This window comes from Halyomorpha halys, unplaced genomic scaffold (assembly GCF_000696795.3).
Source record: "Halyomorpha halys isolate HHAL.00 unplaced genomic scaffold, Hhal_1.1 Scaffold475.1, whole genome shotgun sequence".
NCBI classification, from domain to species: domain Eukaryota; kingdom Metazoa; phylum Arthropoda; class Insecta; order Hemiptera; family Pentatomidae; genus Halyomorpha; species Halyomorpha halys.
In genome coordinates, this window is record NW_027104738.1 from 51,816 (window position 1) to 65,178 (window position 13,363).

Here is a 13,363-nt window from a genome sequence, read left to right on the forward strand (position 1 = left end):
TTCATGTATTGTTTTACATTTATACATATACATACATATATATTTATTTTAAACGTTTTACCTATATAATATTATTTGATTTTTTTTTGTTAATTAGAATTGTCTCAATTTTGTTTTCAATTTATTAATATTAAAGAATAAATATCTTATGATATTTTGCTATTTCATAATTTGTATTTTTTTAATTTCTGTATTTTACTTTATTTTTTAATTTCACGATGAATTACAAGGACATTTCAATAAGTTTGTACGACATATGGTAACAAATGACTAACTTGACGTAACTCAGCGTAGGCTGAAGAGGAGTTGGATGAAGGACCCCCTGGTTTGATTAAATAGTTCACTTCGACATCAGGAGGGTGCTGTCCCCTTGATGCCAACCCACGCCATGCCTTTATATTGTAGCTCATTAGCAGAATAAATAACAAAATTGTAAAGAAAAAATCATAATTAATATAGGAGTAGATAACAACATGTTATAAGGAATAAGATATAAATAGTGAAAATCGCACTAAATTAAGTACAACAAGGATAGATCAAAATATAGAAGATGCTGCAGAAAAGCCAAGATGCAGCAAGTAAAAACTCATCTGACGATATAGTCCTTGTAGCCAAAGGGAGTTGAAATGTCACATTAACAATCTTGAGAATGAAGTGGCGCTCGTTCGATTCTGGCCTGGAAAGGTTGACTTTTATATAGTGGCGGCTCCATGGAAAGCAAACTCGACACTTCTACTCTGACTGGAATAGTCTTAAAGGATAACCTACCTCTTATGTCAGTATGATCAGGTAGAAGGTAAACAAACAAAAAGAAAAAGTGTCTCAACGCATGCATATTACAGGCAAGTAATCTTATACAAAATACTAAAAATGTCATTTGATTTGATTTTTTATAACTCATTTATTGATATTTACAATTATATAAAAATATACACAAGCCGTAAATTTGCTGTTATTTATAAAATGGCATTATACAATCACGTGGAGAATCATCAATCATTTTAATTAAATTTATGCGTAGTTTTTATTGTGTTTTTTTTCAAAACTTTTAATCATTAAAAAACTTTTCACAAAATTATTTAATAACATAGGATTTATAAAAGCTTATCTCATTTAACTACACAAAAGCCAGCTTTTATTATAGGAATTTCATATTTTACTTATGACGGACCGCCTAACGCCAGCTACAAAAGCGGTTTCCAGGGCATCAGCGTTCATCAGTCTCAATATCAATGGCCTGTCAGGATGATGGCATCACATTTGTCATCCATCCGATGAAGCATCCATCACTCCCTTTTTCCTCCAAGGTAACTATAAAAATATATAATGATATATGTCAATTCATTGCGTTCGTTGCCCTGATATTAATAAAAACCTCATATTGTCCGGAGAGGACGTGTCAAAAATTAATAATGTTAACTATACTGTTTAGAAAAAAACGAAATTAATCACAAAATAAAGTCGAGATTAAAGGTGAAAATTGCTCATTATTTTTCGATTTTAAACTGTCGTAAACGTAAAGGTTACAATTTATAAAACTATTTTCCTTCCAACTGTTTACAGATGGGTAACGTAGCCTCTTACACTGAGGAAAGAACTAAAGGTTTTTGAAAATAAATTATTACTTAAAATATTTTGACCGAAAAAGAATGATTTTCTCAATTGAGAAAACTAAACAACAACGAAGTGTTTTCTAAATTTTTTATTATTTTAATGAAAACTATAATTAATAGGTAAAAACTGATGAGTCTGCCAAGTTTAGGTGGAGGGAATAAAAAATGGCGGCTGTTTCAAACCCTTAAAAAAACATTAATTTTTCATTCGGAACTCTATATCTTAAAAACTACCAACAACACTAGAAAATCTAAAAGAACATTATTTAAAGAAGAGTAAATTTTCTGAAATATAAGCTATAATAGGGAAATTTACGTGCAATAGTTCTCGAGATATTGCCTTTCAAAAAAGCAACATTTCATAAAAATGCACTGAAATATCAGCAGTTAGTGAATCTATTTTGAGAAATCTATATCTCAATAACCATTCGACGTACAGATGACTATTAGCATTTAAATTAAAGCTAGTTCAATGTACTATATAGTAGTTTATGACCTTTACCTTCGTAAAAATAGTAGTTTGCATGATATTTGCTAAAATAAATTGATTTATAGTTGTTCGGACGATAAGTTTGATTTATAAAAAACTTTATTTCATAAACCATTGGACGTACAGATTTATGTCAGCACACAAATTAAAGCTAGTTAAATGCGCCATAAATTAGTTAATAATGTTTATCTTTGTAGAAGTAATGGTTTTTATTATATTTGACAAAATATACTCGTATAAAATGTTGGATTTTTGAAAAAATATATCTCTAGACTCATAAGACGCACATATATCTACCAACGCTCAAAATAAAGAAAATTTAACTTACTATAAAGCAGTTCATTACACTTATCTTCGTAGGGGTAGTAGTTTTTATGATATTCACATATGAATATAAATTTGGCAAATGAACATTTGTCCGAACAACTATAAATCAATTTATTTTAGCAAAGTTCATGAAAACTACTACTTCTACGAAAATAAACGTCATAAACTACTTTATAGCTCATTAAACTAACTTTGATATGAGTGCTAATAGACATCTGTACGTCATTCAGTACGTTCCATACAACATTTTTATGAAATGTTGCTTTTTAAAAAGCTATATCTCGAGAACTATTAAACGTATTAGCAAATTTACTCTACTTTAAATGACGTTATCTTAGGTTTTCTTGTGCTGTTGCTACTTTTTAAGATATAGAGCTCCAAATGAAAAATTTATTTTTTTTTATCGTTTTGAAACAGTCGCCATTTTTTATTCCCACTACCTATACTTGGCAGACTCATCAATTTTTACTATTAATGATACAAAGTTTTCATTAAAGTAATCAAACATTGGGGCGAGATAACTGCATTTTTTCTCCTCTTGGGCTCTGGTACAACATGTAAGGTTCTAAAGCTTAGTATCTGTTGGATCCCTAAATTGTTAACAGTCCGAGGAAGATACGGAAGCGTTGGTGGGTGTATTGCGTCTATACATACCGGTTGGTAGTACCGCCATTGAACTTTAGATTCGCTAAGTGTTTATTATTATCTTCATAGTTAATAATTATTATATACTAAATAATTCAACAACACTATCCAAATTATAGTCTCAAAACATTTATTTCATTCACATGTCCAACGTTTCGGCCAATCCGGCCATCCTCAGGGACAATCTTAATTTACTCAGAGACGTATTATTTAACCCTTTTAAAAAACTCCATACAGGCCATTCTGCCCAGGTCAAAATATTTACATCTAATATGTCAAAAATACAATAAACACCTAATAAGTCAAAAACATAAAACCAGTCAAATTATTTCACTTTTACCACAATTTTGACAAGTGAAATAATTTGACTGGTTTTATGTTTTTGACTTATTAGGTGTTTATTGTATTTTTGACATATTAGATGTAAATATTTTGACCTGGGCAGAATGGCCTGTATGGAGTTTTTTAAAAGGGATAAATAATATGTCTCTGAGTAAATTAAGATTGTCCCTGAGGATGGCCGGATTGGCCGAAACGTTGGACATGTGAATGAAATAAATGTTTTGAGACTATAATTTGGATAGTGTTGTTGAATTATTTAGTAAAAAATTGCCAGTCTCAAGAAAGAAATTTAAAGATTATAAATAAATAATTATTATATTAATAATTAAACTATAAATTAATCTTCGACATAGTTAATAAATAATTGACAAGCAAGGACAACAGTCATTACATAAAGAAGATGAACCTATGAATACCCATGGGACATATTGGGCCAGGATGGACATGAAATGGCTCTACCTAAACTGAGGTAGAGGTACATTGATTAAAGTAAATATCTCCATAGGTGATGGCTACTTATTGAACAATTTATTCCTCACGGTTTACTTTAAAAAGACATTATAGTTTAACGGTGAGAAACAGAGCGGCCATGAATAAGGCTCCCTCCGTATGATAAAGTAGGACGATTGATGATGGATGAAGCTGAGGATGTCCTCTATGAGAGATGAGATAGCCGAAGAAGAAACGACTCCAAGACAACCAGCTCCAGGCCATTGTCAGGCCACATTGTGGCTTAATGTAGTTATCGCCATTGTATGGGTACAAACACCTCGCTCGGGACGTGATAAATGAACAAAGGTCCTCCCAATCGGAAATTGTATTTGTTCTAAGAATAAATAACTGGTTCAGAGTCGAACTTCGAAGAGGATTATGGAGAATCCATTGTCTATAGAAAATATTAAACATTAGCATTCCTATTTCCAATAGAACCCCACCTATCCGTCCTAATCGGGAACCTAGACACCCCCAATTAAGCAAAAGAACCGGTTAATCCGGAACGGATATAATCAAACTTAGTTTATTATGTATTTACCTCACAAAGTATGTGAAAATTAAAATTAAAAAAAAGTTAAATGTTTAGGTGATATGTATATTAATAAATAAAAATATATGCAGTTTATCAAGTAAAATTTGTTATACAAATTTTTGTATTTATTTTAGAAGGGTTTATTTTTCTTATTAATTATTATTATTACTATTTTAGTTTCTGGTTAGATAGTTTCCTTTTAATTGTACATAACTGTTATTTTGAAGGGATCCAGTCCCAGTAGAAAATTAATTTTCTATTCAATTCTGTTCAAAAAAATAAAATACATACATCTTTAAATACATGGTTGAAAATAAGGGTAAAACGATCTTTAGTATCCAATAATGGTCACAAATTAAGTTATCGTGTTTTCTTTTTACTATGTTTTAAGCGAGGTTCTACGACACAAATATTGGCCGGTACTTACCAACTTTATTCAATAATTATCTTATACAACAATTTTATTTTCAAAATGAAATTATTCCGTTTTAGAGTTATATACAGATGTAAAAGGGTTATCATATTTTCTCTTTGTTTGTTTATTCCTTCTTTCACACCCATTTTATTAAGCAATGTGTACCATATCTAAATACTGTTATTTTTATTACTGACTACTCTTAGCTTATATAATTTTATATCTAGGTCTTTAATTTTGTAATTCCTGTTACATATTTCATTAATCTCAGCAGTTAATTAGTTCGATAAAATAACAAATAACGAAATTGTAGGTATTTCTTTTTTGACTATAAATCCTAAACGGTGGATTCTTATGATAAAAAAAATAAAGAAAATTAAATTTAGGGTCGAAAGAGTATAATAAGGTAAGATATCGATAAAGCGGTGTGATTGTAAACCACCGGATCCGGTTGTTCCGTGATTCTAATAACTAGCCTGAAACGTTATGAAACCAAAAAGAGTTAATTAATTTTGATAATGGGTCTAGAAAAACTGTAGATATGTCTGTTGATAATGATGGTAAGAATTATATGGATAGGGATGGAGTTACTCCATGCTGCGCTTTTCCTCTCCGCATTCCTCGATTTCTCTCTCCTCTCCAGCTGGGATGCACTTCAGAGTTCTCTCATCTTTTTTCACTGAATAAGACTGAAGAAAAAGGACTGGCTGTAGAAAAGAAGATGGCTCTCTCATGCACAAGTTTCTCCTTCTCCTCATAGAGGGCAGTAGAAGTGATGCTAAGCTCCACTACTGGCCAAAAGGGGTACTAGTAGTACCTACATTATAGAGGGCTCGTCCATTCCAGACTTTCGGTTACCGAAACAGTTACAGTATAACTTTTTGATAGGATGCCCCATTTATGTGTTTTATGCCATAAACAAGACCTAAATCGTTAAATTGTTAAATTAACGAAATAATTATTAAAAGTTTTAGGACAGCCAGAAATACTTTTCCATATTAAGTGTGATAGAAACTAATTTCTAAAATTATATTTAGATTAATTATCTTTAATAAAAAGATCTGGTACACAATTAACAGATTAAAAGTGCTATATTATCCTCATTCAAGCTCAATCCACGGCTGTCACAATGTCATGATATATACTTTCTATAATATTTTATAAATCCACTTTTTTAATTTTTTCAAATTCTTTAAGAGATGTTGAGAGAAATGGCTTAAATAGATGTTCAGATCAGGTTGGGGGAATTTAATGCATATTTACTGCTGATCACAATAAGTAGCAATTTCAAGTTGATTGGATGGGATCGATATATAGACACAAAAGATCGGTGACACTGGGGACAAAGGGGGGGGATTATTATGGTGCAGGATTAGGGGAAGAGGAGAGGGGGCCCAGTTCTGAAATTACTGAATTAATCATTTCCATTGAAGCCGATCGGGATACGGCTAATCTGAAATTCATTGCATTTGGAATTACTAAGATCGTAAGTATGCCTTGAATATCTGATTTTCTCGTTTAAAAGTTATTCAAATCATCTAAATATTCAATCATTTGCAATATCCAATGATTAAACCAAAACCGAGACTTGCGCACAAGGAACATACATTTTTCAGATTTTAAAGAGAAGAATATGAATTGACCATAAAGTTTGGAATCGAATATGTAAACATATATATACTCTCATATTCCATTAAAAATATTTAAGAAATAATGTATGTTATAAATAAGTATATATTATAAAGTTTACTTAAAAAAATTTATTTTTGTTTTTTGCTTGAATTTCCAACTTATTTTATAATTACTTTATATATTGATAAGTATAACAATATTCCACTGGAGAAATGAATAATTAAAAAAATTATAATAATAAATAAATAAATATAAAATGAAAAAAAAAATTCAATATGTAAATAAAAATAAATACATAAGATGAACATAATCAAATAAAGTAAAATAAATTGTATAAAATATTTACAATGTCAACATGAGTATTCCCGAGCCCACTCTATCTCCCACGTGTGAGGGGTAGAGCAGTGTTCTTCCAGAGCCCTCTCACTGCGTCACTGGTAATAAACCAGTAATTAAAAAATAAATGTAAATTTAATTATAAGTTGACACTAAATAATTAATTTAATTTGGCCCGCTAGTCTAGTGTTATTGGTCTCTAAATAGTGAGAGTTAAATTTTGAATTATTTCTTTTAATAGATATATTCTTAACCAAGGAACCATAGTAAATAAAATATGAATATAAAAGAGATAATAGGGGGGGGTGGTCAAGGAAAAAGAAAAAAAGTTTCGGAAAAAAAAAAATCTTTTAACAAGGATTCCACGATAAAGTAATGCAAAGGGGAACGAAACGTTGGAAAATTAAAGTTTGATAACTATTTTTGGTTCCTTCTTGACTGAACCCCAGACCATCTCCTTAAGATTTTGTATAGTTTAGCATACAATCTAGAATTACTTAACATAAATTCATCGTAAGTTACCTCAACTGTTATTAAAAATAAAAAGGTGGTTAGCTTTTGAAAATACATAGCTTGAATTTCCTATTTTCTATAAAGACGAGACAAAGAGACTTTTCACAGACCTCAACAATCCATACGAAATTGAAGCTAATTACACGTAGAAGTGGACGTTGTTAAGCCCACCAGGAGCCTGAAAATAACATCTGCAAGTAAAGTATTAATAAAAAAACTTTTTATTATTGGTCCACCCGTTACGCACCTTATACATACAAGACAAATCATATTTTAATAAATTCTTCCACTCCTCTATCTCTTTAGCCCTTTCGAAATTTTGTGATTAATAATTTAGGCAAAATATTTTGATTTAAATAAGACTTCTACAACGCTATAATTAAATCAGTTTATTAACAATTATAATGTAAAAATAAATATTTTCGGGTGCTCTCAAGAACGTGCAAACTACTGAAAACTAAAAACGAAAAACTGGATCCGTGATTATTAATTAAACAGCTTTCTATTCAAGGAATCTTCTTCAAACATTAACCGAAGCTTATAACATTCGGACAATCTTAAACTGTTGATTCCGCTTAAAAATGTAAATCAAACTATCATAACAAAACAATGCATCGCACATATGTGACATGCTTCACAGTGGTGCAAAGTAGATTTCCACGAGACGAAAATTGCATATAAACGTTCTTTCCTTTAGGAAAATTATAACTTTTCAATTATTTTTTTTACTGAACAGATCAAAATATAAAATGAAAACATTTAATTTATCTAATGAATTTACTATGCATTACGTTACATAATTTACATGTATACATTAAAACATATCAGGAATAATGACATGAATATATAATATACAGTATGAACCATTTATTAAATAAATCAACAAATAAAGTCAAGTGATGGACTCTTTATTCAGTAATGGAATATCATTACATGAATGAAAAATAAAGATTAATACACAATCTACTTATTCTAAACAATAATAATGCTTGAAATCTATAAAGAAGGGTGTGAAGTCCTGCATTACATCAACCCGAAGTAGACGCCGTGAAGAAGTAGTGATCACCCGACTCAGAATAGGACATACATACATTGACACACATCCACCTCATAACAGGAGAGGCCCCTCCAAAATGTTCGAAATGTAATAATAATCTCACCGTCAAACACATTTTTGAAGAATGTCATCACTACACATTAATTCTGAAGCAGTTAGTGATACCAACAAATGTTCCAATTGCGTTGAGAATCGACGAATCCGTAATAGAAAGAGTCATTAAATACATCCATCAAACTTACTTTATAACCAGCCTTTAATTATTATAATTATCTATTTATCTTGCCTTATTTTTAAAATTAGAACAGTTACTTATCTGCTTATCATCATCCTTTCCACTATCGTTACGATTATTAAACAAATTATAATTGCCTAGGTAGATAATATTTCAAATCTCACAGAAATACGTTCCAATGGTGCGAATCCGCACACCAAACCGAAGGTATGACTGTGGAACAAGGCTTTACCAAAACCAACAACCAACGGGCGTTGATGACCAGGCTGTTAAACGCCTTTCAAAGCTAACAAACAAACAATAATAATGCGACATCAGACCTCAAAAAGAATTTTTTCCTGGCTGGGAAGGATTACCTTTTTTTGTGTTATGATCTCTTGTAAGATTTTGACATGTTGTACATTAACCAACCTCTTGCTATAAGTGTCTGTTTGACCAGAGACTCTTCAGGATATAAGAGTAGTTTCTTATAAAATTTAAGTTTCCGTAATTAGACAAAAAAACATCAACACCAGCTTGTTTTTTATATTATTTAAATTATTTTTCTTAACTTTCTAATAATGCTTCCACATATATCTCATTTACTAGAACCATATAAGTTATTTATCTAAGAGCCTGTCTCATAGAGTAGAATTCTCAAGAAGCTGAGACGTAGGGAAAACGAAGAAAACGCTAATATTTATAGGACACATAGAACCGGGTATGAAAGGACCCGGTAATAATTTAAGAGTGAGAGAGCATTGAGACGTATAATGGAAGATAGGCTTTAAGAGGAACAGGCGACTTACCGGCAGTCAGTTTATTTCTGTGCCGCCCTCAATACAGCCGCGGTAATGAATGGAATGGGCTTCCTTCTATTTACAAAAGCGTTAATTAGGATTTTAACTCGATATAAAGGAAGGGATCATGTTTAGCTGAAGGCTGAGCGGAAGGCTATGTGGCAAAAATAATTTATCCGGAAGTTAAAGTAAAATATATAAATAGCAGAAAAAAACCGAAAGGTTTTTCAAGACAGGTAATGAATCTCACGAAAGTGGTGAAAGTGCCACTCTAAAATCCTGCTGATAAAATCTAATCGTCCCATATTAAAACGAAACGCTCTGGATATGGGTTATCCAATACCTTACTGTTTTTGCCAATACATTACTGTATAATAATTTCAATGAAGAACATATGTATAGTTTATCGTATTTTGTATCTGTATACTTGTCGTACTGAGCACTTTATCGTACTAATTGGGTAGTACGATAAGTGGTAGGGGTAATGTGGAAGAAAACAGAATGACATAAAGTAAATAATTATACAGAATGGAATTAATAAAATAAAGTGATGAAAGAAGTGGAAAATAAAATGTATATATAGGTGATTGAATATTCAATTATTTACTATTATTATTATCATTTGAAAGTTGAATTTTTTTCGATCCATTTCTTTCGTTTAACTTAACTTTTATTTTTATGGAGTTGAGCTTTGGGGCTCCACTAAACCTTCGAATTCCACTCGTATTCAATCCTTAAAATCCAAAATCCTTCGTAAAATCCTCAATGCTCCTTACTTTGTCACAAATAAAATCATACATAAAGACCTTAATGTTCCCTATGTAACCGATCTAGCCCGAACCAGATATCACTCCTTCCATTATAAACTCTCTAACCACTCAAACCCCCTAGTTTCTAATCTTGCATCCTCTTCCATTCCTGACAATCCTCCGAGGCGCCTGAAAAGAAGATGGCCACGAGACCAGCTAATGTAAAATATCATTAGAGAACCACCAATGGGTAGTTTCTCTACACGCCTGTAACACTCCAATTTAACTTATATCAGATTTACTAAATGTATTATATTGTACAGTTGTAAATAACAATAAATAAATATTAAAAAAAAACTTTTATTTTGCCTCTTTATCTCTTAATGGTTACATGTTTCAGCAGTTACATATATTTTCTTGTCAATTTTCTTTTTCTTTTCATAATTTTAATTTTTAAATAATTAATAAACTAATATATTCATATTTTTTTGCACTATATAACTTTTTTTTTTTATTTCCTTAATTATGTTATTTACCTGTTATTCAATTACCTTTGTATACATTTTATTTTCCACTTCTTTCATCACTTTATTTTATTAATTCCATTCTGTACAATTATTTACTTTATGTCATTCTGTTTATATTTTCTGCATTCATCATTAGTTATCTTGTTCTTTATTCTTAACCCTGATGAAGAATAGAAATTCTGGCCGAAACGTTGGCACTATTAAATAAGTTACTTTAACTTATTTGTGTTTTATTTTGACCGTACCCTCCAACCATCTTCTCCTCATACTCGTGGTCACTATATACATTTTTTTTTTCAATATACTAACAGCACCTTGTTAACCGCCTGCACAATAATATACATAGAGAAAAACTTTATTCCAAAACTACAAATATGTGCTACCCAACTTCATTGGGTTACACTAGCTACACAGACAGCATACTAATTCATATCTAATCTGACAATTTTTTTTAATCTTAAAAAATATAGTCATAACATTTAAATATATAATATATAATAATAGTATATGACTTTCTTTTAACTTTTTATTATTTTTCATAGTTTTTTTTTTCTTTTTTCTATACTTTATTGATCTTTTCTTTGTTAATCCCTCTTTTTTTCTCTCTTTCTTCTTTTTTTCACTAACTTTTTTTTTTTTTCGTTTTCATATTTTCTCTTTGAACACAATGTGATTTTCCTCTTTTTTCCCCCAATTATTCCTCTCTTTAACATAAATAAAACACACCTAAAATATACAACATAACTAATATTCATTTTAAATAAATAGAATATAAACTCGTAATATATATGTCATATAATTGATAAAAGTAGCAATAGATAAATATACATACAAAAAATAAATAAATAACAAATCGATATCAAAAATTACAAATATATGTAAAATAAGTGTTGTAATAATATAATTTTAAAATAATAAATCCAAACGTTAGGATATTTCCCTAATTAATTAAAATACAATTATCTATCTGTTGGAAGTTCTAAGAAAATAATAACTGAGCATATGGATGCATTACAAGCTGCTTTGCCAAAAATTCAACGTGTGATAACCAATCTAAATAACCCAACCAAACGCGCGAGAAGAAGTTTACTATAGAAGGCAAATGTGTAGGAGTACTTAAAGAGAATAAGTTCAATTAAAAATAAAATCTATCAGAAGTAACATTATTTAAGTAAAGCAGTGATACATATTCGTTTAATTTAAAACTTAATTAATTTAAATTTCTAAGTTTTCAAAATGAGTTGCGGTTTTTACTGACAGGGGTAGATATATTTCAACTGACCTTGGAAAGATTTTTAATTAAAAAGTTATTAACCCATCTCTGTGCTGAAACAAAGCCCTGAGACCACATAAAGAGGAGGTCATACAATATCCCCGGCTCAAATTTAATAAATCATCCCAGCTTTCTTAAATAAATAATTTGAAAAATCTTTAATATTTTATGAAAATAGAATATTAATAGAATTTCGCAATACTAATAATGAAATAAAAATCAGGAGAGATTTTTGTAATAATAAAAGGTAGTTAAAAATCTACAAAAAGCAGATCCTACATCAGAGAAAAAAAAAATCTATTTTTTAGTTTATTTCATTGTATTTGTTAAAGAACATAATTCTTGTACAGATAATTCAAAATATGTCTTCATATGAGTCAATAAAGTTTGAATTTTATACAAATAATTACTCTTATAACAATAAATATAGGTATCTGATATTAGATACATAATTTACTTCATTTATGAATTAATTAACTATATACATAAATACCAAGCAATATAAAATAAATACAAACAATATAAACCCATAATAAAACCAAAATAAACTGGATCAATGCCCTAATGATAAAAATCACTAATAATAACCATTCAATTGGTAAGGGATGGTATCATTTCGGGAATAGAGAATATTGAATGAATAGGATATATATTGCTGCAGGTACATCTCTCTATATACATTGGATTTTTCTTCATTTAATACAATATATCACACACAAGGGCATTAATGCTATTCACATTCAATTATATCATATATGCTTATTATATAAAAAAAGTAATATAAATAAAAAAGATAAATATTATATAAAATGGATAATAATAATGATGAAATAAAAAAAAAAATAAATAAAAAAAATTGAACACAAATGGCAAAGTAACTAAACAGGTAAGGCAAAGAAAATTCAAATTATGTAAGCAAAATAAATAATTTTAAACACGATCGTACCTATATAATATACTTACATTCTACGCAGGAAACCCAGCACTAAACCCTGTCACCCACATACGGATGGCAAGGCAGGACTCCTAGCGCATCTCTCCCAGCCGAATTACTGGTAATGAGAACCAGTGAAGCCTGAGCTATAGAGGCTGAGACTTCAGTGAAGAAGCGAAACTCATCCTCTACATTAGAGCATGGTAGCTTTATTCATCTTTTTTTTTTAACACACATTTATATACTGGTCGATGTACAAGTCACAATCTCACAAGAGAAAACGATATAACAAAAATAAAAGGTAAATTCACCCCTTCAAATTCCGATTCGGAGACAGTTTTTTATATGAAGTTTGAATATCAACAATCTACAAATACTATAAACGAGAAGAGAAGACTTAAGATTAGAAAAAAATAATATTAATGTTAAATCGAGCAACTTTGAAAAAGTGGTTCAAACGGCGTGAATA